The sequence below is a fragment of the Pagrus pagrus genome (assembly GCF_965226575.1).
Source record: "Pagrus pagrus genome assembly, chromosome: 10".
Classification (NCBI taxonomy): domain Eukaryota; kingdom Metazoa; phylum Chordata; class Actinopteri; order Spariformes; family Sparidae; genus Pagrus; species Pagrus pagrus.
This window is the reverse complement of record NC_140194.1, coordinates 5,473,620-5,499,931: the sequence shown is the minus strand read 5'-3', so window position 1 is coordinate 5,499,931 and position 26,312 is coordinate 5,473,620. Positions and strand designations below refer to the sequence as shown.

The 26,312-nt window shown below is 40.5% G+C and overlaps 1 protein-coding gene and 1 long non-coding RNA gene across 5 annotated transcripts in view; one reads left to right on the top strand and one right to left on the bottom strand.

The window, feature by feature from the left end:
- lrrc4ca (leucine rich repeat containing 4C-a) overlaps positions 1–23,777 on the bottom strand; it is a 179,962-nt gene extending 156,185 nt beyond the window's left edge. For 2 of the 3 annotated variants that reach the window (XM_084365064.1, XM_084365065.1), the window contains exon 1: positions 11,375–12,029. The gene's annotated coding sequence lies outside the window, so the exon portion shown is untranslated. Of the gene's footprint in view, positions 1–11,374; positions 12,030–23,670 lie in introns of those variants that run through there. The other variant, XM_084365066.1, reaches the window with a different exon arrangement.
- Positions 23,196–26,312, top strand: part of LOC311264305 — a 53,798-nt gene continuing 50,681 nt past the window's right edge. For both annotated transcript variants that reach the window (XR_014623443.1, XR_014623444.1), the window contains exon 1: positions 23,196–23,393. This is a non-coding gene — a long non-coding RNA (uncharacterized lncRNA). The remainder of the gene's footprint in view (positions 23,394–26,312) is intronic.

Genomic DNA, 26,312 nt, shown 5'->3' with positions numbered 1-26,312 from the left:
GACCAAAGATTGTAACAAAACAGCTGTAAAAATGCAATGGCGAGTATTATTTACACCATTAAGTATGGATGCGCCTCATATCTGTACCTACGGGGTAGTAGTACGCCTGCATCTGGAGACAGAACACGAGAACATCAAAGGAAATGCAGCCTGGCTTCACACAGCCCTGCATGTCTTAAACGCATGCATTATACAATACCAAAAGCCTGAGACAAAGAGTGTGGGAGAATTTTCAGGGTCAGGTCTGACACAAAACAGCATTAGAAGGCATAGCATCCTTAAGTCATGTGTTTCACTGTGTGTGCGTTTCATGTCATAGTGACAGAAGAAGAGTCTTTATTTCATTCTCATTCCACTGCTGCTTGATTTTGTTTTCGTGCATGATACATTAGTCCCTTGAACTTTCCAAATGCATCTTTTGAAAACTGAAAGATGTTACCTTTCAAAACATCAGCAGTGGCCTAGGATGATATGTGGGAAAAGGGTGACCTATGAATCAATACAGTGACAGGAGATTTAGAGGGAGAGGGGAAAAGGGTAAATAAAGGTCAGTCAAAGTTAAAACAGGGAGCTTGCAGTTGTATGGTGGTTCTTATCCACCAGAACTCCCGTAAAGATCTATTTTTTAACAGAAAAATTGGGTTGGAATAAACTTTAACACAAAAAAAGGCTGCTGTTAACACGAACTCAAACTGCAGACAAGGTCAACTGATAATACCACAGTTGAACTATGACAGAGAAGCTTTTATGTTACGTAAGCAACATTACCAGAATCACAAAAACACCTTATACCACTGACATAAGCTTCAACCTTAGTTATACTCCCAAAGTTATGTACAGTAGCTTGAAATAATTAAATGTGCCACTTCCTCTATAGAAACAGAGATTGTAAAGGCAGAGTATGAAAAAAAAAAAAAAGAAGAAAAGAAATCCACCCAGGATTACGACATTGTTCGCACACACTCGGTTGCTTCAGGCAAGACAGCCGGCTTGGCCTCAATAGGTATCCAGCAGAGAATTCATAAGTCTGTATTGTCTTCTTTAACAATCAATTTGGAATTAGCTCTTGCGGTTGGATCAGTCGGGTGTCACAGCTGACGTCAGTAATGTATGCAGTATGATTCACTCTATTCCTCTGTTGTTGAAGTACTGCACACAATTTCATTTTAGAACCAAAAGTAGACTGAGACCAGCAGAGAGTTTGAATCTGTCACACTTTTCTTTCTTCTCAGCTGACAGGCTGTCAAACAGTGACAGAATCCACTCATGGAAACATGGTTGCTGCTATGATTTTTGTTGTAAAACATTAAACTCCTTTTTTTTTTTAGGAAGCTGCAAATAGCAAACACAAAAGACCCTATATAACATCCGGTTTGTGGGTTTTATGAGTTAAAGCATTAGGAAAAGTCACTATCATGGCTTGGGTAGAATAATTATCCCATATTTTCGAATATGTGTAAACAAACTACCATGTTGAACTTATTGTCTCTGCTTGATTACATTTCCTACCTGATTAGAAATTCCCAAATAGTTGTCAGCTACATTATTTGGTTGAATTGACATTTGCTGGGCCGAATGCTGTCTTATATTATTTACTTTCAACAGTTTCCACAGTGAGTAGCATGCAGTATCCGATGATACAACATCTGTAGTAATGAGTAAGAACATAGCATGTTCTGAATGCAAACTCCATCAAGTAAAAGCTCTAGTTTATCAGTGCAGTATCTGTGATCTAGTGAATATGACCGTGATTAGTAAAGTGGTTGCATATTCATCTGTAGTGCAGTCATCTGTGACACCGGTGGAGGTTCCTAGTGAATCAGTGGGCAGTTGGCCCCAATCCAAATGCAGACCCTGCATAAATTATAATAATCGTGCTTCCTCCCAGTACCGTGGGCCACGCTGGTTGCCTCACTACGGAGCTCAAGCACAGGCAAGGTGACATTAAAGCGCTCTTGTGGCTCAGGCCCTGATGGACCCTCACGACGCAATCGCTCTCTCTTTTTTCTTTTTTTGTATTTTCGGCTTGAGTTGCAGTTAATCTTCTGGATTTTCTCTCTTCCTGCTATAAGGTTGACGACCCTGATAACTAAACTTTGGCTCCATTTTTCTTACCTCTCTTAAATAAGTGTTTAGTCTGTGTGCTCTATTGTATGAATGTGCGGCAATTTACAACAAAGGATATACACTGAAGGATTTATAATGAAGAGATTTCTTTGTGCACTATTTGATCCCTGAGGAGAACAGTCGTTCTTGAAGTTATTTTGGTTGAGGCGTTTTTGATCCAAGAACATTTCAATTTTCAGAAGTCAGTGCCATGAAAGTAATTCAAGAAACAAAATCAATTTTAGCTTTATTGTTTCTCTGTTTGCCTCCACAAAACAACATTGCAGTGATGTAATTCTTTTCATGCTTGCTGTGAAACTTTTAAGCTTGCAAAAGTTACCACCCCCCCTCTCTCTCCGAAGGGTTGACCTGGAAAACACTGCCAGACAAACTCATTTGAACGGCATCAATGAAGGTGACCCCTGAACAGCAGGGCGCACACTGCAGTGGCAATGCTTCAAACGGTATTTAACTGAAAATCAGACGATCCCGCTTTATTCTCATTGAGTTCTCCTGTCAAAGAGTCATTCTGGAGATATAGTTGTGGGTAATGTTGCAATTAGTGATGTGTTCTGCATTTAATTTTCCATAAAATGAGGTTCTGTCGGAGCAAAGGCAATGTGTGAGCTGGGGATTGCGTAGGCCAAAGCAAGAAGAAATCACTTTGGCCATGATTTGAATTGCTGATGAGGAAAAATCTCGACGAGGCTTTGCTGCAATCTAAAAGCTGCTGCACACCTTTATCATCAAATGCAACTTTATCCGTTATAATGGCACTTTAATATACCTTACAACTAAGATGTTTATTGATTATTGCTCCGCCTCATACTTTAAAAGGCAACCCCTAATCTGTGCATCCATCCTTTCACCAAGGTAAAATTTTACAGTTTACTCTTAATGACTCTTTTGTAATTGCTAATTTTGGTAATTACACAATCGCCTCCTCTGCCCATAGCACATTTACGTTATGTATGGCAAAAAAAATGGATGAGAGTGGTGCAGCACTCTATCCCTCTATCCGTCACTATTTATAGCCCAAACAATTAAGCAGAGGAGACCTTCATTAGCCTGCTGCTATTCAGCGGGACCCTGAGTCGCCTTGCCAGCCAGCCAAACAGGTGTTCCTTAATAATCACTGCTGAATTGCCAGCAACACTGGTTTGCGATTTTCCCTCCATATGTTTCAAGCTGTTAGCAGTCCTCTGCTGAGAAATGAATGACTTTCTAAAGCTCATTACAATATCTTACAGTATTTACAGGTGGCTGTTGGCTGGCGGTTGACCCTAAAATGAAACAAACTGGCAATGTTTGTGATATTATGGACATTATCAAAGTACTTTTTATCTGCAGAAGTTATTACTACATCAACAGTGTTACGATCAAAATATATAGTTATTGTCACACCTGTACGCCTACTATAACATCTATCTTTTGCTCTTTGAAATTTCCCAGTGTTTGCTCTCCTCTGAGGGATGACCAAACAGTATTTTTATGAGGATGTTAACACTGGGCAGATGTGCTGTGGTAGGGGATACATATTTATAGGTAAGGACTTATTCACTTTGCACATTTATTACAACCAAACGCAAATGTCGATTTTTACCAAGGCAGATTAGAGGACAGGCTGCAATTCTCCACTGCAGCTGTGCCAGAAACCAGGAGATGAGAGGCGGCCAGAGGTTTTGTAAATACTGCAGTGGCGTACCACCACTTGGTCCAATTAGACTTTGGTTCATTTGTTATCTCATTGAGCAGTGATAAAATATAATCACTGTGGGTTGTATATGGGGGGGTTTGGTTTTGGTTTAATAATCTTAATTTTTCACCCTATCATAAGTACACATGCATGCAATGTGATAAATGTATGAAAGCCCTCAATAGCAAAATGAATACATGAAAAAATAGAACACTATTCAATCTTTTGTTTGAAAATCAAACACATCCAAAAATGGATTCAAGCAAATCCACAACTGCTTTTCTGAATGAATTGTGTGAACCAGCTATTACCAGTTATTTTTGAAAACACACAACAAGATATTTGTTTAAAGATAAAAACATAAAGCAATCCTGCATTCAAATGTATAAAAATGACTGAGCTCTTGTTATATTTTTGTTGAGTTGTGTACTTAATTATCTAAAATGTCTCAAACAATGTTCAAACCCCAGAGAAATCCCCAAGTTTACTTAAACTAATGATGAGTTTCATTAGGTCACTATCGCTACATCAAGGTAAGGGAAGTCAGCGAACAAGATTAAAACTAAACATGAATAACACTTCAAAATAATCCTTTGCGTAAACTCAGTGTACCTGAACTGAGTCATCAGCAATGGTGGTCGTTAAATGGTTTATTGATCACCAGCAAAGCAAGTTTAACTGCAGGATCATTCACCTTACTCATGCAGTGCCCCAAACAGCCAGATTACTACATTAGCCAGCAATGGCACACGAGGAGTGTGTGTCAAGCTCAGGTAAACTCCATGAAATAAAGTGCATCTACCATCCAGCTCCAGTCGGCAGTCAGCATTGCAGTAACACAGACAACGGAGGCCTTCTCAGCAGATCACTGCTGCAGTCAGGCCGATAAACAGGAGTGAAGATAAATCGTCTTTTTAATTCCTAAAATAAACGTAATGTCTGAGGTCTCGTCCCGTCAATAAACAGTTCCGGATGAGAGTAGAATCCGATGTGACTGTTTATTCCTCAGGTCTGGCTTAGCCTCCACCACTCTACATGGCTCTGAGCAGCTGGAAAACATCTCCTCCATAAAAAACACTTGCCGAATGTCTGTTTTGTTTTCATAGGGATGCAAATAATTACACATTGTTCATTTAAAGGAAATGTAGGTATTTACCCTTTAAGATTCATGTTGTGCAATAAGAGTTTGAACCACAAAAAACAAATATGACCCAACAAGTTTCAGACTTCCATTATTCCTGCTTCACGAAAAATCCTTTATGTGCTTTGCCACTGAATTAAATAACTACCGCAGAAAAGTTAGAAATATATATGAACGACTCAGACTGAGTGGTCCTTGGAAATAATTTTTGGGTGCTGTAAATCTATATCTGCGATTCTGCATAATTGTGCCTCGGTTCTCTGCACCCCCTGGATTATCAAACACCTTTCCTCTAAAAGGGTCTGGCCTGGTCTGGACTCTGCTCCATGCCCATTAGGAAACTGTCTGCTGCTTTTAAAGGAGATGAGAGGAGTTAATGTGATTGGACACCATGAAAGCCTGCCCCAACTTCATCTGCTTATAATATATTCCTCCCTCTAACAATGTATTCATTCTGCCTCAGCCCCTTTTCCAGATTGTACCGCACTATGCAAGGCTTCTGCTTAACTCTGGTTTCCAAAATTAGACTGCCACATCCACTGCCATTTACTCCACGAGTTATTTGAGTTTGTTTAATTTTCATGAGGTGAATTCATTAATTCACTGTCACATATTCCATAAAGAAATATTTCTACAACTGTCTGTCTTGGCACTTCATGGGAGTGCCAAGACAGAGAGTTGAGAATTAAAACAGACTGAGGAATGGTAAGTGTGTCTGTAAGTGAACTATTTGTGATTGTTTCTTAATTATTATTAATTAAATATAAATAAAAAGAAAAAAATACCATATGTAAGCACTTTTAGACATGTTTTCTGCTAAATCAAAAGGCCTAGCTCCTATTGGCACACCTCCTCTTTGTATTGTATTGCCATAGTAAGCTACATTTCTGCATTATTGTGGTAGTTTTCAATGCTTGCATGCATTCATTATATCCAGAGCTTCTCTGTGTATGTCAAACACTGACGGAATGTAAACAAAATTGATAGTGTGAGTACCTGAAACAACAATAGTGGAAGCAGAATGAACATTGTTGCCCTTACAGGTAAATCTCGCTGATTTTCCCTTCTTTCTTTAATTCTGCCAAGATTTATTCATTATCACATTATGTTTCATTTGCAAGTACATTAAAAAGCTTTACTTATCATACTCGCTCTGCATTTCTTTCTCCTTCCTTTTTAAAACTATCCTTATCATCAGGGAATGAGCCATTACCAGCACTAAGTGATGTCTCCCACTATGATAAAGTGATATTTCCATTCATTCAGTCACTGCCTACCTGCAGCATTACACCATCTTAAATAGTGCTGTCAGTCTGCAGTCTTGGTATAATTATGATGAAATACTAATTAGGGCAGAGCTGACCTGTGCTGACATGCCCACGCTCTGAAATGTCTACTCCAGATGGCAGCAGGTACAAAGGATGCCTGGGGAAGAGACCTTTTTCAGGGTTGTCTGTATTAGCATAGGGGGGACCAGTCCTAGTAGGTTAAGATTCTTAACATGTCTCATTTGGTTTGGATTTGAAATGAACAATCTGGTCAATGTGTGTAAAGAGTGTCTGTGGAAGATTGCTGAGTTAGAGAGCGGCAACAGGATGCAGATCTCGTGGGTGCTTCTGGATAGGACCCAACAATAATGCAAAAATGAGCATAACATATTTACCCACAAGAGGAAGGCTGAAAGTGATGAATATCATCATCATGAGGTGGGATTTCAGAGGCTCTTTTTCCTTAGCTTAACCATTCTCTGGTTAAGTGTATTTCTCCAAATAAAGCCTCCATTTAGTTATATTGATTCAAATACCACAAACAGATGACCAAAGTCCAATACAATTTAAGAAAATAGCAAAAGCCATAAAAATAACACACAAACACCAGTCTAAAAGACAATAGAACAATTACATAGGAAGGCAATATACTGAGTAAACAAAACCGAGGATCAAAGATGTGTTTTAAGATGGGATTTAAGTAACGGGTCCTAATTGGAGCATTTAAAGGAGAAAGAGGATTGGCCCGAGAACTGAACCCTGAGGACCACCAAAGGGAGAGCTGCTGAGGGTGATGCAGAGTCACCAAGGTTGACAGAAAAACCTTTTGAGTTTTTCAGGTCTTACTTGTCTGACAAAGTAGTACCTCTAATGCCAACACAATGCCCCAGGTTGATGAAGGTTCTCAGTCATCCATGTCATGGTTATTCTAAGGGCTATATCGTAGGCAACTGGATGTGTTTCAGTTTATTGAACGATACAGCACTTAGAAGAATGCTCCAGTCAAGTGATGAGGATATTATTATGGTCTACTGTGTCGAATGCAACAATGAAATCTATAAGCATAAAAATAGCGAAATCCCGCGAGTCAGTATCTGATAATAAATCACCTGCAAGAATGCAATGGCAGTTTTTTTTTTTTCTTTTATGTCCAATGCCAATGTTTTTAAAATTCTCACTTTCAACAATATCTACACAAGGCTCCAACAGTATGATTAAATGTAGGAAAATATCTTCTTTGGAAAATATATCTGTGGTATAACAGCGGTTTGTGATGGGAGGCAAACCTCAATCACCTGCATGAACTTTCGGATGTACTAGATCTCCAACACACTTGAGCTCTGGGCCCTTACAATCTACATACTGTATGAAGGCCCACTATTTCCTGTATTGCAACTAAAGGTTAGCACTGAACATAAAATCATGTGGTGCACAATTGTGAGATGAATTTAAAAGTACTTTACCATCACGAATCTGGCAAAATGAAGCATCTACTACTAAAACACCTTCACTCTACTTCAGATGTATTTGTTTTTGTCAGATAAATGTGGACATAGGCTATTTCAAACATTTGAGCAAACAACAAATGCTTTTTTTTAAAACATGTCACACACATACCAACCTCATGTTGGCGCTAAGGGAAAGGTCAAGGTAGGACTCTTTGGACCATGAATGTCTGTACAAAATGTCATAGCAATCCATCCATTAGTTTTCGAGATATTTCGGTCTGAGCCATAGTGAGAAATTGGCCATTTGACTGACCAAAATTGCCGTCAATAGAGCCATGACACTACCATGGCTAAAAGCTATCTTACATCTTTGCTCCTCCTGAAGAACGACTCTTGAGTTAGTGGTTTGGGAGAATTGTGGGGTCATGCCCTTGTCGTAGTTATTAGGAGATGCAGGAGCTTAAATACATTTTTGTCTTGGGTCTCCAAAGATTGTGAGTGTTGTAGATCACTGATAGGAAACAGTCATATATGTACACACCGTATTACTGGAGTTGTCGGTGTGGTTGCAGTGAGCCTTTTTATCTCAGGGTCCACGATTCGCAGAGAGACATATCAGTGCATAAAGGTTACATTTTCTCATTTTCGCCCCTTTTTCTGCAGCGACAGAGACATTCAAAGACTCCAGTTAAAGCTCCGCAAACTTCTCTGCACCTGTTCCACACTACAACTGCCAAGCTGGCAAGGGCAACATCATCAGCAAGGCACAGAAGAGAGGAGCGAGGAGGTCAGTTCTCTCTTTTGCTCTGTCTGTCTCCAGCTCCCTGACAGCCTGCGATACCTGCCACTTTACTGTTCACCTGGGGAGAGTGTAGTATATAGATAAGCACTGAGATTCACACAGAAACATCCACAAGTCTATGTTTGAGGAGACAGTTACTGCCTGAATTGCACATCTTATGAAACTCCTGTTGGATTAGGGTCAGAAGCCTGTAGAGTGATCTTTCTGCGCATTCTACCCACACACACGCAATTTCCCAAATTATCAATTCGATCCCTAAGAATAAAGATATCTTTGTAAGGACAGGGGGCAGCAAGAAGACTCACTTGGGCATGTATGAGTCCACACACAAACCTAAATAAGCCCAGTTGCCAGGATATACTGTTCGCAGAGAACGTTTTTGCAACCCACAATAGCGTCCACGGTTGACATGTTTGCCAAATCACACCACTGGATATTTTTAGGGACACCTGGGGACATTTGCAGCCATTTACAGTGGTGACAAAATGGGTGTTTTTTTAAGAAGAGCTGCAGGCACTTTTTTTGGATTTTGACCCCTCATGCTTCTTGCCCCTTTGGACTTTACTGTAGCGGTGTTCCCAGTTCTCAGCAGTGGCACAGGTGAGTTTACTGTTATCCCAATCAATAAAAATAGCACTCGAGTTGTATTATTCTCTAAATCGAAGAGCTTTATTTTATTCTGTTTTGATCTGTTTTTAAATACTTGCATTTTTTCTTCATGAAAGCATTTTTAAAAGGGTTGATAAATAGATGTTACCTGTCTGTATAAACTAATTCAAGCAAAACAAAAACACAACAAAAACAAACACTTGATCTGTTACTGCAGCAAATGTATTTGAAGTGCTGGGTTTGTAGTTGTCCGTGTTGTAACACTCGAACACATCAGTAGATTTAGGTAAAAGCCAGGTGTGGCTCACTCTAGAGGTCCACCGATGTGCTCCTGTGTCTCACTTGTTTTTGATGCTGTTCCTATTGTTTTCCTTGTTCAATAATATATGGCACATATGCTTGCTACTGAGACTAATGTTTTTGGTGTGGGATTTGTGCTGGATTAAGCTTCAAAAGAATGGCTGACAGTCTATTGTTCGATGCTGGCATGCTCAGTTCCCCATAGGGCTGCGGGTTTAGTGCAGTTTGGGTTGTGTAAGAAGGAAATAGAACCAATATTATGCAATCTGGTGTTATCTTGCCATTGTGTGTAGAGTATGCAATCTGGTTGATGGCTAAACATTGTAAACTGAGAGTAACAACCCATGTGTGAGGATTAAAATACCGTGCCGCAACCGCCACAATCATCCATGCACTCGCTTCAGGCAGACATAACGTTGTTTACCACAGTTGCATGCGACACGCGTCCCATCATAATGAATGGTGAGTGAGTGAATCAAATTCTGCTCACTTTCTCTCAAGTGATCCCGACTTGATGGAAGGACTTCATCAATTGAACTAATTGAAGTATGTTTGCTGTGATTTTGATGACGCATATAATTTCATTATGCATGGGTGAATGCATTTTCTAATATCTTAATCAGCGCCAATTACAGGCCTTTCATCATCACGTCACTGCTTCAAGAATCACAAGTGGCATCAAGGGTTGTACACACATGGCTCATCACTACATACTCTCTCAGGGGTAAAGCCCTTGTCCAGCATCTCCGAGGCCCTGATTGCATGCAAACAGACGATGGTGTAATCTAAATGTGTGTGCGATGCTCCCTCTTATCTCAACAGGCCTGTTGGTGACAGAGGAGTGTGATTGCGGTAAATAGAAACCGCCCACCGCCAGTCCTCCAGTCCTCCAGGACACAGGCCACCAGTTTCTGTTGTACTTGATTCTCAGTCTTGTTTAGTACTTGACAATTACCCCTAATGTGTGATTATAGTTGGTACAGTTACAGGTTGGACAAGAGTGAAAAAGAGCAGGCACCTGTGATTGACATAAAAATGCCTGGATCTGGTTCACACAGCTCTCCGATTAAGTTAGAAGACAAAAAGAGGCATTTGTGTTTCCAGCAGAGACAATATTCAGCTCTCCAACAGAAAAGCAGTCATTAATTTTGCAACCTGAGCAGCAAATCCCTCACACAGAGGTCCATGCATTTGCACAGCAGGTGTGCAAACTATTTGCCTTTTAACACCAACATCAAACATGCCTCATTTATAATACTTAATGTGCCGACTTTCCTGAGATATTCAGATACACTTTGATCTTGTCTATATTGAAAATATAGACACTATGCACAGCTCTGACAGTGTAGGAATAGCATTCAACAAGCCCTGTGCAGGCACAAACAGCAGAGAACTCTGAAGGACAGGATATACGTCCATTTCCCCCTAAGTCTTGGGGTGTAACTATACAACACAAGCTCTCAGAACCAAAGTAATGAATTATGCTGATGTCCAAAGACGGTAAATCAAGTAATGCCTGACAGGTAGCATGATTACTCTCGCAGAAGGGAACGGTAGCTTAGCAACACAATTACAACAAGTTGATCTTGGTGGAGAAGCCTCGCCATGCATCAGCTAGCCTGTCAATTTTGTGTTAGAGTAACTGTGGGGCATCAATCCCTGCAGTCTGGGCTGCAAAGATGACAGAAAAACAAGACTTTCTTGAAATTAGATTTTTTTTTTTTCTTCAAAGAGAAACATTAATAACAATCTGGAGGGTGAACACATGATGAAATCTACCAGGCGTTGCTTATTTTCATTTTTTATTTCGCCAACGTTAACCTTGTCCAATGTCAGTTCTTGTGTGGTCAGCGGTTAGTAAATGCTTTGCTTTGAATAGATGACAACACTCAGACAAAACAATTTTGAGGCATTGATGCAAGAAACAGGTATTGATATTTAAGCAGAGGTCTGTTTCACAGCCAAAAATGTGTGTGCGAAAGTTGGAAACTTGGTATTACTCACCAGTGTGTTTCACATCTCAGTCCAGGGCGTCCCTCAGGAGGAAGATTCACCAGCAGTGGAAATGAAGCAAGAGAGAATTCTGCAGCTGTTTTCTTCTTCTCATAAAGAGAATTTACTTTTGCGTTTCTGTTTTTCTTGTCTCTGTTTTCCTCCCACATTGACCCAAAAACTCGATAGCCATACAGGAAAAGAAAAAAAAGACAAGCCGGGGCCTACTTGGAACACAACTTGTCGTATGTTCCTCTCGACGCCAATAACTCCCCTGACTTCTTTCCACTGGATGAGACAGAGCTGTGATAAAAGCCCCTGGAGATGGCAGAGGAGTACTCAGGAGATTTGCATAATGTGCAGAATGCCTCTTGAGTCTTCTTGCTGGTACTAATGTCTGACCTGTAGAGAGAACGGCACTGATTCTCATTCAAGACACACTTTCCCTTGGCATGAATACCCCTTCAAATCAAGACAGAGGAAAGGGTGATGGATGGAGTGAGGGGCATCAGGAGAAAAAAGGCAAAGCTGGAGAAGCCAACATCGTATCCCAGAAATCATACTGCTGGTGGCATTGGAGAGGTTTTGGTGCTCCCGGTGTGTATCCCCTTGTGCCTCCGCCTCTTCGTGTCCACCTTGTCTCCAGCTGTGGTAGAGGCACTGACTGATAGAGCAGTGCTGCCGCCGCTGCTGCTGCGTCCTCCCTGCTACAGCAGCAGACTCTGCTCAAATAAATGCCTGGTCTGTCACAGTTCTCTGCTGCAACGCATTAGATTCATCCTTCCTCTCTCTCATACACTCCCTCCCTCTTTCTGCCCTCCTCCCTCCTTGCTGACTCTCCTTCGTTCACTTGCACTCAGTCACACGTGAGGAGACACAGTGGGAGCCTGGAATACAAATAGGCTGTCTTCCTTAAAGACGTGATTGTGCTCCTTGAATCTGATGATTTTTTTTTTTTTTCGTTTTCAGCCAGACTGAGGGGATTGATAGAGTAGATGTGATCTCTAGATCCCTGACTCACTGTCTTTGATCTGCCTTATCTCCAATAGACTAAGCTGTCTGTGAGTGCTGCTCTGACTCTGGACGGCAGACTATTCCAATCAACGGAAAAACAGAGAAAGTGGAATTTAGAAGAAGTCTATTTCAAGATCACAGCTCTTGAAAAATCCTGGTTCAATTGTAGCTGTGCGCAAAATACCAGTAGTTTTGATTTAGTGGCATGTCCCAGCTAGGTAAAAAACTCAACATGGACCGAAAAAGCCACAATCAGTTAATATCTAATCTTGGAAATGGTCGTGGAAAAAATAGAAGAAACCTAAACCTTCTGTTTTCATAAAAATAAAATGCAAGACAAAGAAAACAAATCTTTTTAATTTTGTTCTCAAAGACAGTCTGTGAAAAAAAGAAAGAAAGAAAAGGAAAACATAGAGGCTGCAGCTGCTTGAAGGATTTTGATCGGACAAAACAAGCTATTTTAAGATGTCAGCGAAAAAATCATGATCAGTTTTAACTCTTCTTTTTATATCTTAAAGATCTAATATGTCGGAAAACAATGTCCAAAAACAACTAGACCTGTGTTATATAATTTGTTGAGTTGTGTACTCGCATTATCTTAAATGTTTCCAACAGTGTTTAAGCCCAGAGAAATCCACAAGTTTAATCAAGGTAACAGTGCGTTTCGTCAGGCGGCTGCCGCTTCCGGGATAGGGAAGTTGGCAAACAAGGCTAGATTTAAGGTGAATAACATTTTAAAGCATGACCTCTTTACTCATGTATTGTTTATCCTCCTGCAAACAGCCAGATTACTTTACGGCATTAGCTGTGAGCTAACATTAGCCAGCGTCGTGCGTTTCTGTGTGTTTAAATTGAAGTCAAATCTCACTATTCAGAACTGACTCCACAGACTCCAGTTCCGTCTCTTCTTTTTTACCTCTCCTCTGAACTGAAGTGCATTTACCATCCAGCTGCAGTCAGCAATCAACATTTCAGTAACGTGACATAAACACAGATAATGGAGGCCTTCTCAGAAGACCGCTGCTGCAGTCGGGCCAGTAAATAGGAGTGAAGATAAATCAACTTTTGTTCTCAAATGTTAAAAAGTAATCTCTGAGCTCTACTCCCGTCAGTAAACTACTCCAGATCAGAGCAGAATTCAATGTGACTGTCTATTTCTCAGGTCTGGCTTAGCCCCCGACACGCTAGTCAGCTAGTTTTTTGTTTTTTTCAATAATACATAGTGACAAATAAATAAATAAATAGTAATAAGTCATTTCCAGATTTATAAATTATAGTAATACGGTTTGATGCAGGCGTAGAAAACACATCTTTGCAAGAGGTGTTAAATGAGCACTGATTAAATCTACAGTGTTTCTTTTAGCTGCAGTTGTGATTATCCTGCTGTGATGTGTGAAGAGGGTCTGCCAGAGGTGTAGATTAGTAGAAATGTCATCACATTCAGTCAACGAGCACAGAGGGCAAAGGTGGCGAAGTAAAATTACAGCGCATTCTGAAAATGTTCTCGGGAGATGATGGTACTTTCATATAATGAGAGATGAACGATAATGGTGGGAAAGGTATTCACGGCAGGATTGTCATTTACACACTGAATGCATAGTGGGGGGAAAATAACATGCATGTACAAATTTAAGTTATGGTAGGTTGATTGAACAATGACTTCAGCTACTGTCTTTGTTTTTGCTTCACACAGGCTTTTGCATCACTCTTGTGTTCTGGCGAAAACATGAGACGTGTTATTAATTGCTAATCTGGCATTAACTGTCCGCACTAGAGCCCGACCGATAAAGGATTTTTAAGGCCGATACCGATACAAATATTCAGTGATTTTAAAATCCGATATTCCGATATATCGGCTGATAACTGGACATGGTAGTCACAAATTTTGTCATGCTTATTTGAGTTAAGAGAACTGATGGGGATGTTCTTTTAATTGTTAATTAAGCAATGTATTTCTCGTGACAATTGCCAACCTACAATGAACACACTTCAACAATGATCTTAGTCGTGGGTAACTGGTTTGCTCTGCCCGACTCTGGCTGGACCAGCTGGTTGTCGGGTTTGTGGCATTCTAAACACGAGTGTTGCCAACAGGGACGTTGTAGAGTGTCCTCTGGTGGACTAAATATGCAACGCCAACACTCATAACATGGTTGGAGGGGGTTTCGTCCGTTTTTATTTTATTTTTTAAATATTCATTTATCGGCCATTATAAATGCCGATACCGATAGTTTGGAAAATGCCTAATATCGGCCGATAATATCAGCCAGCCGATATATCGGTCGGGCTCTAGTCCGCACTGCAACTAATCTGCCAGCGGCGTCTCTCTTGACCAGAAAAGTACACGTGTGACAAAAAACATTAACGATGGATGTGTTGCTTATATACATTTGGTGTATCATTAAGTCATTCCAGTGTGCCAGCGTGAGCAACACCAGGGTTCTTTTAATTGCCATTCCTAAATGACTTTATTAATGTTATTAGACACACCTGTATTGACAAGAAAAAGTGTCTGTGAGAATGGAAAGAACATAGACTCCCAGGACTGTTCATGATCTACAGCATTGGACTAAGCTTCAGTTTAACACATTATCCTAGTTTTGGAGTTACACTGTTACATGACTGCAGACCTATTGCCAATGCTCTGCCAGCAGGCTGATTGTACCGGGCTTTTTATTGCCTTATCCTGTCTTCTTGCTGCGGACTGGAAGCCCGACTGACTATCTAGTAAAGCGCCTGTTAACTTTACCGGACTCGTCAGATGGATCTGATTTCGGGCCAGAGTCGTGCCTTACTGTATCACAGGCAGATGGATACAATTAAATTCCTGCTGTGCACTCGAGATGTTGAACAACTTATTTGTGGCTTGACCGACGGTGTGAGCACTATCGGGAGGCTGTGATTTTGAGAAGGCTCATGAGATCTTGTAGAACGGTTTTGCATCGGCCGCTTCAATGCCTCACACATGCCGATAATAGTACACAGAAACACAGCATCACAGGGGCGCTGGAAGTCAGTCACAGCAGGTGGTGCTGAGCTGAGAGCTCAGACTATATAATGACATATTCAATGGTGCTATTCATGTTTTTTTATTATTAATTTGAAACGGCAAGATAACTTTAATCTAATATATCAATTTGAGATTTTTTTGCACTCCCGCAGACAGCCAGCGTGAACCTCGACATACTATAGGTCAAAGAAGCCATATCGACTATGGTCAACCACGGTTAGGCGATAAAGAGGGAGAGAAATTCCCCAGATTCCCTCATAAAACCGCTCAATTTTGAGAGTTTTTAACTCAGGATTAACTCTCTGAACTTTGTGAAACACTGACTATGACAAATTCTTAATTATTTTGGCCGTCTTGCAAATTCGGCATATGTTATACATTAATTTACATATTTTACAACTAAAATCCTGTACAGGAATATAAACATTGTTTTTTCATTCTGTACGGATGAACCTCTATTTCTTACTCGCTATAGAAATAACACAGAATACACCAAGACAATAAATGATAGCAATTTTCTGTTCACTTATTTATGTTCTTTTTGAATGTGCAGCACTCCCAACGGCTTGACCCTTTAACTAGCGAAGCCTGCAGAGGCAAAATGGTACAAGTAAAGGATGTACTGTATGTGCCTCATAGCTCAAACATTACCATTCATGTGTGCTACCATGTACAAGACAGCTCCTGTGTAATAGTTGTAAAAAAAAAGCTCAAAGGTCTATTTCAGATCCAAGTTGAGAAACCGATAGACGCACTGCAGAAATTACAGATCACAGAGGTCAAAAACCCAGAGTCAGGTTAAGAATAACCTCCAGATCCTCTTTTTATGTGCTATTCCATTAGCCAGCTCCAGAGGGTGATTTCGCCATCTCTGACCATTTATGCCTCCGATTATCTTATCTTGTTTCCATGACAGCTCGAGCTCTCATGTGTTTAACTTGGACTGTGTTGATGGTTTTTTTTTTCTTTTAGAGTGTGTTGCTGCTCCTTCTTGAAACAAGCATTGTTTTATCAGCCCTTCACGAACATATGAGTATGGCGTGTTTTTCAACCACGCTTCTAATCCCTTGCCTCCACCGTGAACTGTGCAGCGTACAGACAGATGGCGTTTTATTTTTGTATTCTGGATCGGATTCATAACACGCCAGTCAATTAGATTCTTTGTGCTCTTTCTCTCTCAAACATGCACGGAAAAATATGTTAAGACCGGAACCTAAGACACATGTAAAATCAGGATTGAAACCTATTTATTTTTCTGGTGATGGTTTTCTATATATATTTTTCACGCTATCTGCAGCGATACCTGATCAATATTGGGTTGGTGTGCATTGATTTGTCTATTTTCACAAGCTTTTACTCCGCCTTCACTGTCTTATTAGCTCTCTTCTCAAATCTCCGGACGAGCTTATTGTCTTTTCATTCTCGTGTGAATCTGTACTGCACACGTTTCTGCAGAAACAACTTTTGGATGCAAACAACCTTCACCCTTTTAATGCATCACTGTGTGCAGCTGCCAACCACAGCGACACTTAATCAAGATAAGACCAACGTTGGTCTCAGAGCAGCTACAATATACAAGATGCTGTGACCTTTGAATTTAAGGAAAAAGAAAGAGAATATGACAATAATAAGTCAAATAAGCTAAACCTCGGGATAAATAAAATAATTATTCCATGCTTCAAATGAGGATAAGGAAGACCTCAGGCTGTGGCTCCTTCTTTCCTATGTCCTGACTGTTTCACTTTACAGCCATTACTCCATATTTTTAACATTAACGTGAGACTGATTTATTGAGGTTAATATTATGCAAGTAGGGTCTTTAAGTGGGAATTAAAACTTTCCTCCGTTTGCACTCAGTGCGAGTTGCCTTTGGAAATAACATCGTCTAAATGGCCAGGATGTAAAATGTAAATGTTCGCTTTATATCATCGAAACACATCTGTTAAAGCTTGACATTTATTTCTGAACTCAACTTGGACCCACATTTATCAGAATCACTCCAAGGAATCACAGCTGAAGTTTGACATGGGCTAAAAATAATCGGCGGGTCTTTTTGAGAATTGATGGCATCATTTTATGATACTGAGAGCAGACACACAATGAATGCACATGAACATCTCTCCTACTTGGAGTTGTGCCAGAAGACATTAGCTCTTAGTTGAGTTAAGTTTTTATTTGAATTAATGATTTTAAAGGGACAGTTCACCTCCAAAATCAAAAGTCATCAAAAGTACACGGAACCTCTCACATAAAGGGTTTGCTGATAATCGGAGTTGTGATTTCTGGAAAGAGAGATTGCTGTTGAGTTTTTGAAATGTATTTTTATTTTATTTTTTGCGCTTTGAGTGCCATCTAGTTTCATCATATCAAAGTGAAGGCAGGCATCCCTACAGCAAATAAAATATGTCCTTTTGATTTTGGGGTGAACTGTCCCTCCCCATAATGCAAAAAGGTAATGAAAACATCACCAGTCAAACCTCAAAAGGAGAAAAACGGTGTATTCATTTCAGGAATGTTACCGTCGCCCTAACACATATCTGATGTTTTTGCAAATCACATCTAAATGAAATATGCACATCAAAGAGAAAACAACACAGGGAAGCCACTGTCCCTCAGGACTGCAGACCGTCAGTGTCCCCCGCCTGCTTTTAACCTGCTGGTATGATGTCTGTCTGTCATCATGCAGCTGTTGGCACCTCATACAGTACACGTTACATACTCGTGTGTGAAGTGCGGGTGGCGTCGATATGGTGAAAATCGACATCACAATAGAAAGAGAGAACAATAGAAAGAGAAAAGGTATAGCTGAGAGGGAACACAAGGTAGAGTACTGCCAGGGAGAAAAGTGCTCCTAAATGCTGTAAATTACCGTTATCACAAGCGGGACATGGTTGGGGTTTAGAAAAGAATAAAACATAGGAGGGCCCACCCTTAACGTGTCACATCTCAATAGCCTATCTTTCCCGAGTTGATTCTATGTTTCAAAAAAACGTAATTGTGCTATGGAAAGCTGAAAAATGCATTTGCAAGGAAATAATCTATAATATAAAGACCTGTATACTCTTTTCTGTCAGGTGAAAGCACCTCGAGTTACTCAGAGCTACCAAAGCTCCATGATGATGAATTAAAGTCCAGTGAGAGCAAACAAATACATAAATGCACAAAAAAGACATTTGATTATCTATCTTCTAATTTCTAATTAATGGAAGAGCAGTTGACTCTTGGGACTGAAGATTGTTGGCTGGTCTTTACTATTTTAGATTTTTCATTTTTTTTTTTAAGATATGTCACTGGCATAAACGGAAATTAAAAAAAACAAAGAGTTATTTCACAAATATGCAGTATAGATAGGCTGTTGTGAATAGAGAGATTGATGAGATTGGCCAGGATTAATGTTAGATTCCCAGTCTGCCCATGACTTCATGCATGTCATGATTTATTTGTACGTTGGTCTCCATTGCTCATAGAATTTCACTGTGACTAATACGCTTCAGCTAGGCATTAAAAAAAATGTTTTTTTATATATATATATTTTAAAAAAGGTTGCTTTATTCCTGTCATATTTTCAGCATTTCAAGTTTTGCTTTTTTTTTTTTACTAAAACTGAAAATATAATGAAAATTGTCCTAAGATTTCCTTAAAAATATCCACTGGTGTCATGCTTACAAACGCTGAAATGCAGTCATGATCTGCATTTTAACAGTCTGGTTATAAATATGTAATGTGAACATGATTTGACATGTATTGTAGAAATGTCAAATATGGTAGGTATCCTGTGACACATGTCAGTGGTTCGCAGAAACATTAACTGCCAACATATTATCCTGGCAACTGGGCTGTCAAGTTAGGGTGGGGCTCTACTGGAAAAACATGAGGTCAATAAACCATGAAGCGATAAGGACGATACATATGCAAACTCTGCCACCCAAACAGGCGTTCAGAAGGTCAGACAGATGTCAATCAAGCACAGTCTGTAACTGCCCACAGTCTTGGGACCAGATCACGGTCAAAGTGAAAACATCTGTGTAGGTGCAGCCTGGGTGTGTTAGGCCTTTAAACTAAAGTATCATTTTATAAACTCCTCACAGTGGGACCATGTTGCTGCCTCATTACCAGTAGGAACTGGTGAAACAGGACCAAATATAAGGAAAATTTAAGTTCTGTCCAACGGTTGTGTGTTTTAATATGGCCTATTCTGACAGTACAGGAATGTCAATTGTGAATAAGGTTGTGAGATTGATATTATTCACAATTTTCAGCTTCTATGTCCAATATATACTGAATAGACAATGCCATTCAGTTTAATTCAAGCTTGAATCAACACCCACATGTCAAGCTTGGACACCTGTAACTCACAGCTATCAATCTTTTAAGAGACAACTCTATTTTAAAATCTTATTTTCGGTTCCCCGGAGGATTTCTAAAAAAAAAATAGCAGGCTCGGCACTTCTTCAACATGCTACTATCAGACAAAACCATTGTTAAAACCCCTTTGTAGGCAGAATAAATGTTTATTTTCTGCCTGTGCTAATTACTTATTAGCAGCACACATATGTTTTCCCTTAAGTGATTTATACTTCATTCCCCCCCATTTTCTAAATTAATTACATCAGAGGTTCAAAGAAATGGTGGAAATGCTAATGTGGCCCACTAACACCACTGCTGGAGAATTCAGGTCAGAGGAGAGCAGCTCTTTGGGCACCACATCCACACTCTTTCTGCCCGTAGAGGAGGAGTACAGATCAAGCTACATGCTTATGCAGAGCCAGATGTTTTTTAAGATCATTAACACTAAAATGCTGCAGCCTTTGACAAGATCTTATCGAGACAAATTACTCTCATTAATTCCATTTTTTAATGGTCAGTATCGGGGATTATGTCTAAGATAGGGGTTTTGTGGTTAGTGGAGCCTCAGTGTAATCAACACTTTACTGTGTCGCAGTGAACAAAGTCATATAAAAAGCTTGGTTGAATAATAAGAGTGAACAAAAAAAGTCATGCTTGTGCTGCCTCACCAGTTTTCACACATTTGGAGATAGCCACAAAAACAAAACCCCTTCTGTCCTGATGTTCAGACACAGCAAATGCCCTAAAGACCCCGAATGTGGAGCCATCAAGATTGTCACACTGCTACAGCATGACAATGTATTAATCACAAATTGTGTCCTGCGAGTGACAAGGAGAGAGTGCACTGAGTGAAACAAGGCCCTCTGTGGGGATTTGCCAGTGGGCCCGTCCCTTCAAATGGCATGTGATGATAACCTCCTTGTCTTCTGCTCAGAGATTAACAACCAGGCGGGCTGCGTAGATGGATATGCTCTGGTGGTCTGCTTGGACTTGAGAGGCATAGAGGTCAGAGTCTATCTAAACAGCAGATGGTTTGTCGGGCCTCTTAGGGAGTGTGCTAAAATGGATTGAATACACAAATCAAAGTCTGCATTTGAGCACTCTCTTTAGCTGTAATGGAGGCTCGTTACAGAACTACATGAATGCACTGGAATCTGACTTAAGTCCTACACACATGAATCCACAGCACACAAACCAGAAAAATATTTCACTATAATCACTATAATACTTGGAAAACAGGAGGGAGAGTTTATACGAGTGTAGTCAGACAGTTCTAGTAGACAGCAGCAGTGCTAATTACACAGACTAAAGCCATAAACAGCATCAATACACAGAATGCAGTCTTCTTCAACACTGCACAGCTTCCAATAACAGCTGACATTGAACAACCAGCAATTTGGCCCTTCTCCTCAGCCAACCCTGCGTGTAAATGCCTTTTACAATAATAATAAATAGATTATAAACATTGCCTTGGCTATCAAAATGAAAGCAAAAATGTTCGGTGGCACCTGTCACCTCATTGCGATATGAGTTGCGGCAGATGTTGTTTCCTAAAGCAGATGAACCATTCTAATAGGGGAGGATCACAAATACGGCCGAGTTTTTAAATTTGAATTCTCCTCTGAGCTCCATATTTCCAACATCTGGAGTATAAACAATCGTATCAGACACGGCAATCAGAGGAGGACCATGCGTGAGATGAAACAAGTGTGTTCATACATCATTAACTGCAAGAACCAAGGTAAATGGCCTCAGATGCAAATACATGCACACATGCTCCCGCACTGAATTGACTCCGTATTCAGAGCACATTATACACGTTTTCAAACTGTATCAAATGCATAGATGTCAATGTCAAAGTACAACGCATGACAAGAAGATACTTGGGAGTTTGACACGTTATTGTGAAATAATATGTAAGCATTTAAACTTATTACATTTACATCAAAACATATTCCTAATCCAACAGGTCCTCATCTGTGTTGGGTAGCATTTCTTTTGAAAGCAACTCACTGTCATTATAAAGTAAGTTGTTACGTTACAACATCGCCAACTGAGAAGAGTTACTCGTTAGAGTACTTTTGTCTTGTCAAAGGCGATACCCCTTTGCGATTTCTATAAAAATGTTGCTGCTTTTATTGTTCATAGGATTCATGTCTTCCTTTCTTCCATTCACTATACCAACAGTACATCATATTCTACTACCCGCAATCTGTAACTCTGCAGGCTTATGACAAACACAAAATCTCCTTCACAGCTCTTCATTAATCTTTTATGCTTGATTACAAAACATTGTTTCAAGGGGCACAGGGGCACATACAGGCAAACAAGTTCATTCAACAGGTATTTTTTTTTGCAATTTGACTACAGTGATGAATTTTAAATTATTTGAAGCACATGAAAGAAACCAGAAATTGAGGCTACCTGACAGGCAGCCTTTTGGCTGCTAATGATCAGACAGCCAACTTAGCCGAGACAGACAATTTAAGCAGCTGCCTGTGAAAAAACAAGACAACACTGGCTTTTATAGCCGACAGTAAATCGTCTTTCAAAAAGTGACTAATGAACTACTAAACTAGGTCAACGCTTACAACATTTGAAATTGCACAATATGAAAGCTGTGTCCTTCCCTCTCTGCCAACATGCTAGCTGAGCTAGCTGATACTGTCACAAAACAACCACACCCCAAAACTGGTCCTAATTCCTAAAGGACAGCATAGAGTGATTGCCAATGACTCCCAAAACAGCACATGACAGTTGGAGAGTGCCAAAGAGAGGCGAACCAGACCAGACCTTTTCTGTGTGCAACAGTCGCAGTTCGGTTCGGTTTGGTTTAAAATAAGTAAGCTACATCTAAAAGATATATAACAGACAAGATGTAGTTTAAGTACGTTATTTCAGGTTAAAAAAAAAAAAACACACTAAGACTTCTGCATTGTACACTAACAGCGGTTTCTTGGTTGGTTGTTTATCCCAACACCCTTCTTCTTGACGACTTCTACAGCCATTTCTCTGGGGAAAATAGGTTATTCCAATCTCAATTTTTGTTATTCGAACTTGGACACCCCACCCCCTTTTAAGGATGACAGTACAAAGGTAATATTGAAATGTCCATTTCTGCACATTGACAATGAATCTTTCATATTTTGTTATCTATAAAGCAATAACTTTGACCAATATTTCTACTTGGCTTTAAAAGGTCCCATATTATACTGTTTTTCATCAATTTCACACAACTGTCAGAGGTCCAACAACATGTTTTGCCCCAAACCCATCGTGGTCCTGAATTTCAGCTGTCTAAAAGTGGCTCAAGTGAGCTCTACTGAGAGCAGCTGTTCCTGTGCCTGCACCTTTAATGCTAATGAGCTCCGTCTGTCAGCGCGTGCCTTGCCTGCTACGCGCCCCTCAGGGAGAGGATGCCGCTTACGCTAGCGGTAGCATGTGCTAATGTTTACGGTGGATGTATCGCTATGGCTCGCCGAGATGAATTTTTACGGTGGATGTATCGCTATGGCTCGCCGAGATGCTGTCGTTCAACCATACCAGTTTTACCAAGAATCGGACCCAGAAGGAGAGGCTCAGAAAAACACAGACTCCGCGGCTGCAGCAGGACTCCCCGACACAACCGCCCGGCTCCCATCCCCCACTGACCTGCAACAGGTAACGTCTAAAAACAGCTAGCGAAAGCTGTGTTTGTCTCCAACACAGTCTCCAAACTCTTGGACACTGTTCGCATAGTCTCTGTCTCCAGTCTGCACATGTTTCCAGACTTTTTACTGTGACAACCAAGCTCCCTCCTAATATTATTAACATTAAACCCGCTTCAAACGCCGTTGCATAGCGGACCGAAGCGGAGCTAACTAGTTAGCCAGTTTCAAGCTGACTTCACCAAACTCGTAGGCAACTGTAAATACTATCAACACGTGGCGACACTTACCTGTGGCTCGGGTGCAGTTGGTGGGTCCCGTATGGCTGGGACTGATCCTTTTACGAGGGTCAGTGTCGAGGCAAAGCCAGCTTTGTACTGACCCTCTTTACTGAAGCAGTCCGATGTGAAGTGGTTAGCACACACAAACAGACTTACAGGAAGCGTAGCCGGCACGTTGTCGTTAAAAATGAAACGCAACCACTGTCTCTTCTGTTCTTCTGTAGCTGGGACAGAATAAAGGCACTTATGTTGATTTTTACAACCAACAACAGTGCAATTTGCGTGTCTAGCTCTGAGCGACGACATTGCGAAACACTGCTATCTTACCGCTGGGCACACCGACCTTCACCTCGGGGATGAACGCCCCCCTCTCGGATATCTCCGGGGAGAGGCGGGAGTGTTTCCGGCCTATGAAAATCACTCCTGTCATTACGTCACGACAGGAGCTGAATCTGAACAGCCTGTAGGAGCCTCGTTTTACCAGTGGGTGGGCTGCAGAGACCATGCAGATATCTGATATCTGTTAAATTTCTTGTTAGCTGTTTTATTTTCTCACTGACCTTGATGTCACTGAAAACAGCAAACATCTGCAATGGATGTTTCACACCTTGGTTTACATATGATTTACTCTGAAATCCTCTCTTTTGCTGCAGCTCACCGCACTGCTCTGTGCAAATCTGTTTCAATAAAGTTGAGGCTGTGCACGTTGTGCTTTATACATCATCACTTGGATCTTTAAATTGTACACTGCCTTAGAAGATTCTCTTGAAGTGTAATAAACAGTTATGTAATGAGAAGCTGATACCGAACAGAGACAATCAAAGTCCTGCAGGCAAATGGCAAGCCATGTAAATTAGATTTAGCGCAGTGCAGCTCTAAGGGGGTGTCCCCTGAAGGCCAACAAACTATGGCTGTGTTTTTTATAGTAAATGTTCAACACATCACTCAACTTCTAATCGTAAGAAGGAAGCAAGTGGCATCTGCAGAATATCATCCCTTGAGTTACCTTAAAGCTTAGTTAATCAAAACAACTTCTAATCCTGGTGTAAGACGCTGAAGATCTGTTGGGTATTACGACACACCTGCAGCACACACAGTAAGCTGACGCCTGATGTATAATACCATCAGTGACAAGAAAAACACCCACTGCAGAGACAGAGGAAACCGCATACATGATGATCATCCCTATATGCCTCTTTCCTCCACAATAGAGGGAACGTTCCCCAGGGAGGACTCCCGCACAGACTGACAAGACAACCCAGTTCTTTACAATGAGTTCTGAAACATCTGATATTTTCACAATTAAGAGCAACCTCTGATGGCTTTAATTCATTGAGAAGATGTGATTCAGGCTTCAATTTATTCATCCACTGAGGCAGATGGTCGTGTTATTTTTCCCTCTTTTCACTTTTAAGAGTACCGCAATTTCAACACATTGAATATGAATGAAGGGTTCCACTCCCACTACTACTTGAAAAACAGTTTACTTTACAAAACACAAAGTAAGATAGAAAGTGAGGTATGAACGCTCACCAAAAACTTCTGTCGGTGCCCACATGGTGTTATGCTCAATTAGATTAAATGAATACAGCTTTGATTCAGTTCAATGCTGCTGAATGGTGGTGATGTCTCTGTTCCAAAAATCAATCCAGTGCGAGCTAAAGAAATACCTTTACAGTTTACAGTTTAGCATGACGTGTCATTTGTAAAATGGTCCTTAAAGGTGACTGCACCATACAGCAGATACTGAAGCTACGATGCCCTCAGTTATCTCAGTTAGATGATTACATGGCAGTCATGTTGGTCCCGACAACAAACCTTCATGCAACCACAAGGACAGAAATTGTCTGGTGTGGCTCAGGAAGAGGTCATTTTGGACTTGCTGCTGTTACCATTAGGGTTGTCATGATACTAAAATTTTCAACTCGATACCGATACTCAGGAAAATATTCGATACTCGATACCATTTTCGATACCACAAGGATAAAAAAAAAGACCCAAAAATTTAAAAGAAATATTATATAATATTAATATTTTAATATTATATTAACAAGAAAAATGCAAAAATAACCTCTGTTACAACATGTAACAATTAACAGAACCACACGTTAAATATTCTGGGGACTTGGCATCATATTTTCGTTGTTGGTCAAACACAGATGGTAGAGTCGGCTGTGTGTGTTGCTGTTTGGTGCAGGTCGACTTTTCTCTGCTTCATTCTGGGACTTTAACAGAGAAAATAACACTTTTCAGTCACCAACATCTATGTAAACTTAGTACACTGACACTGTGTCTATTAACGTAATATGGGCATGCCTGATTTATTTTTATTTTTTTCGTTGTTTCTAATCATTAACGTGACGTCAGCCTTTAATCGCTAGCTGGGGCTAATGGCTAATAATAACACGGACAACATTAATGCGGGCCACCGGCCGCGATAACATCAGTAATAAGTTTGAAACGAAAGACACTAACTTGTCGACATTCACTGTAAAGGCCAGGGTGTCGGTCCTTAAGATGTTTCGCGAAGTTGGAAGTATTACTTGACTCGGTCGCCACCGCCTTGTAACAGTGTTTGCACACAGGCTTATCCACGTCCTTCGGCTTTCCGTGCTCGTTAGACTCGAAGACAAAATACCTCCAAACACTTT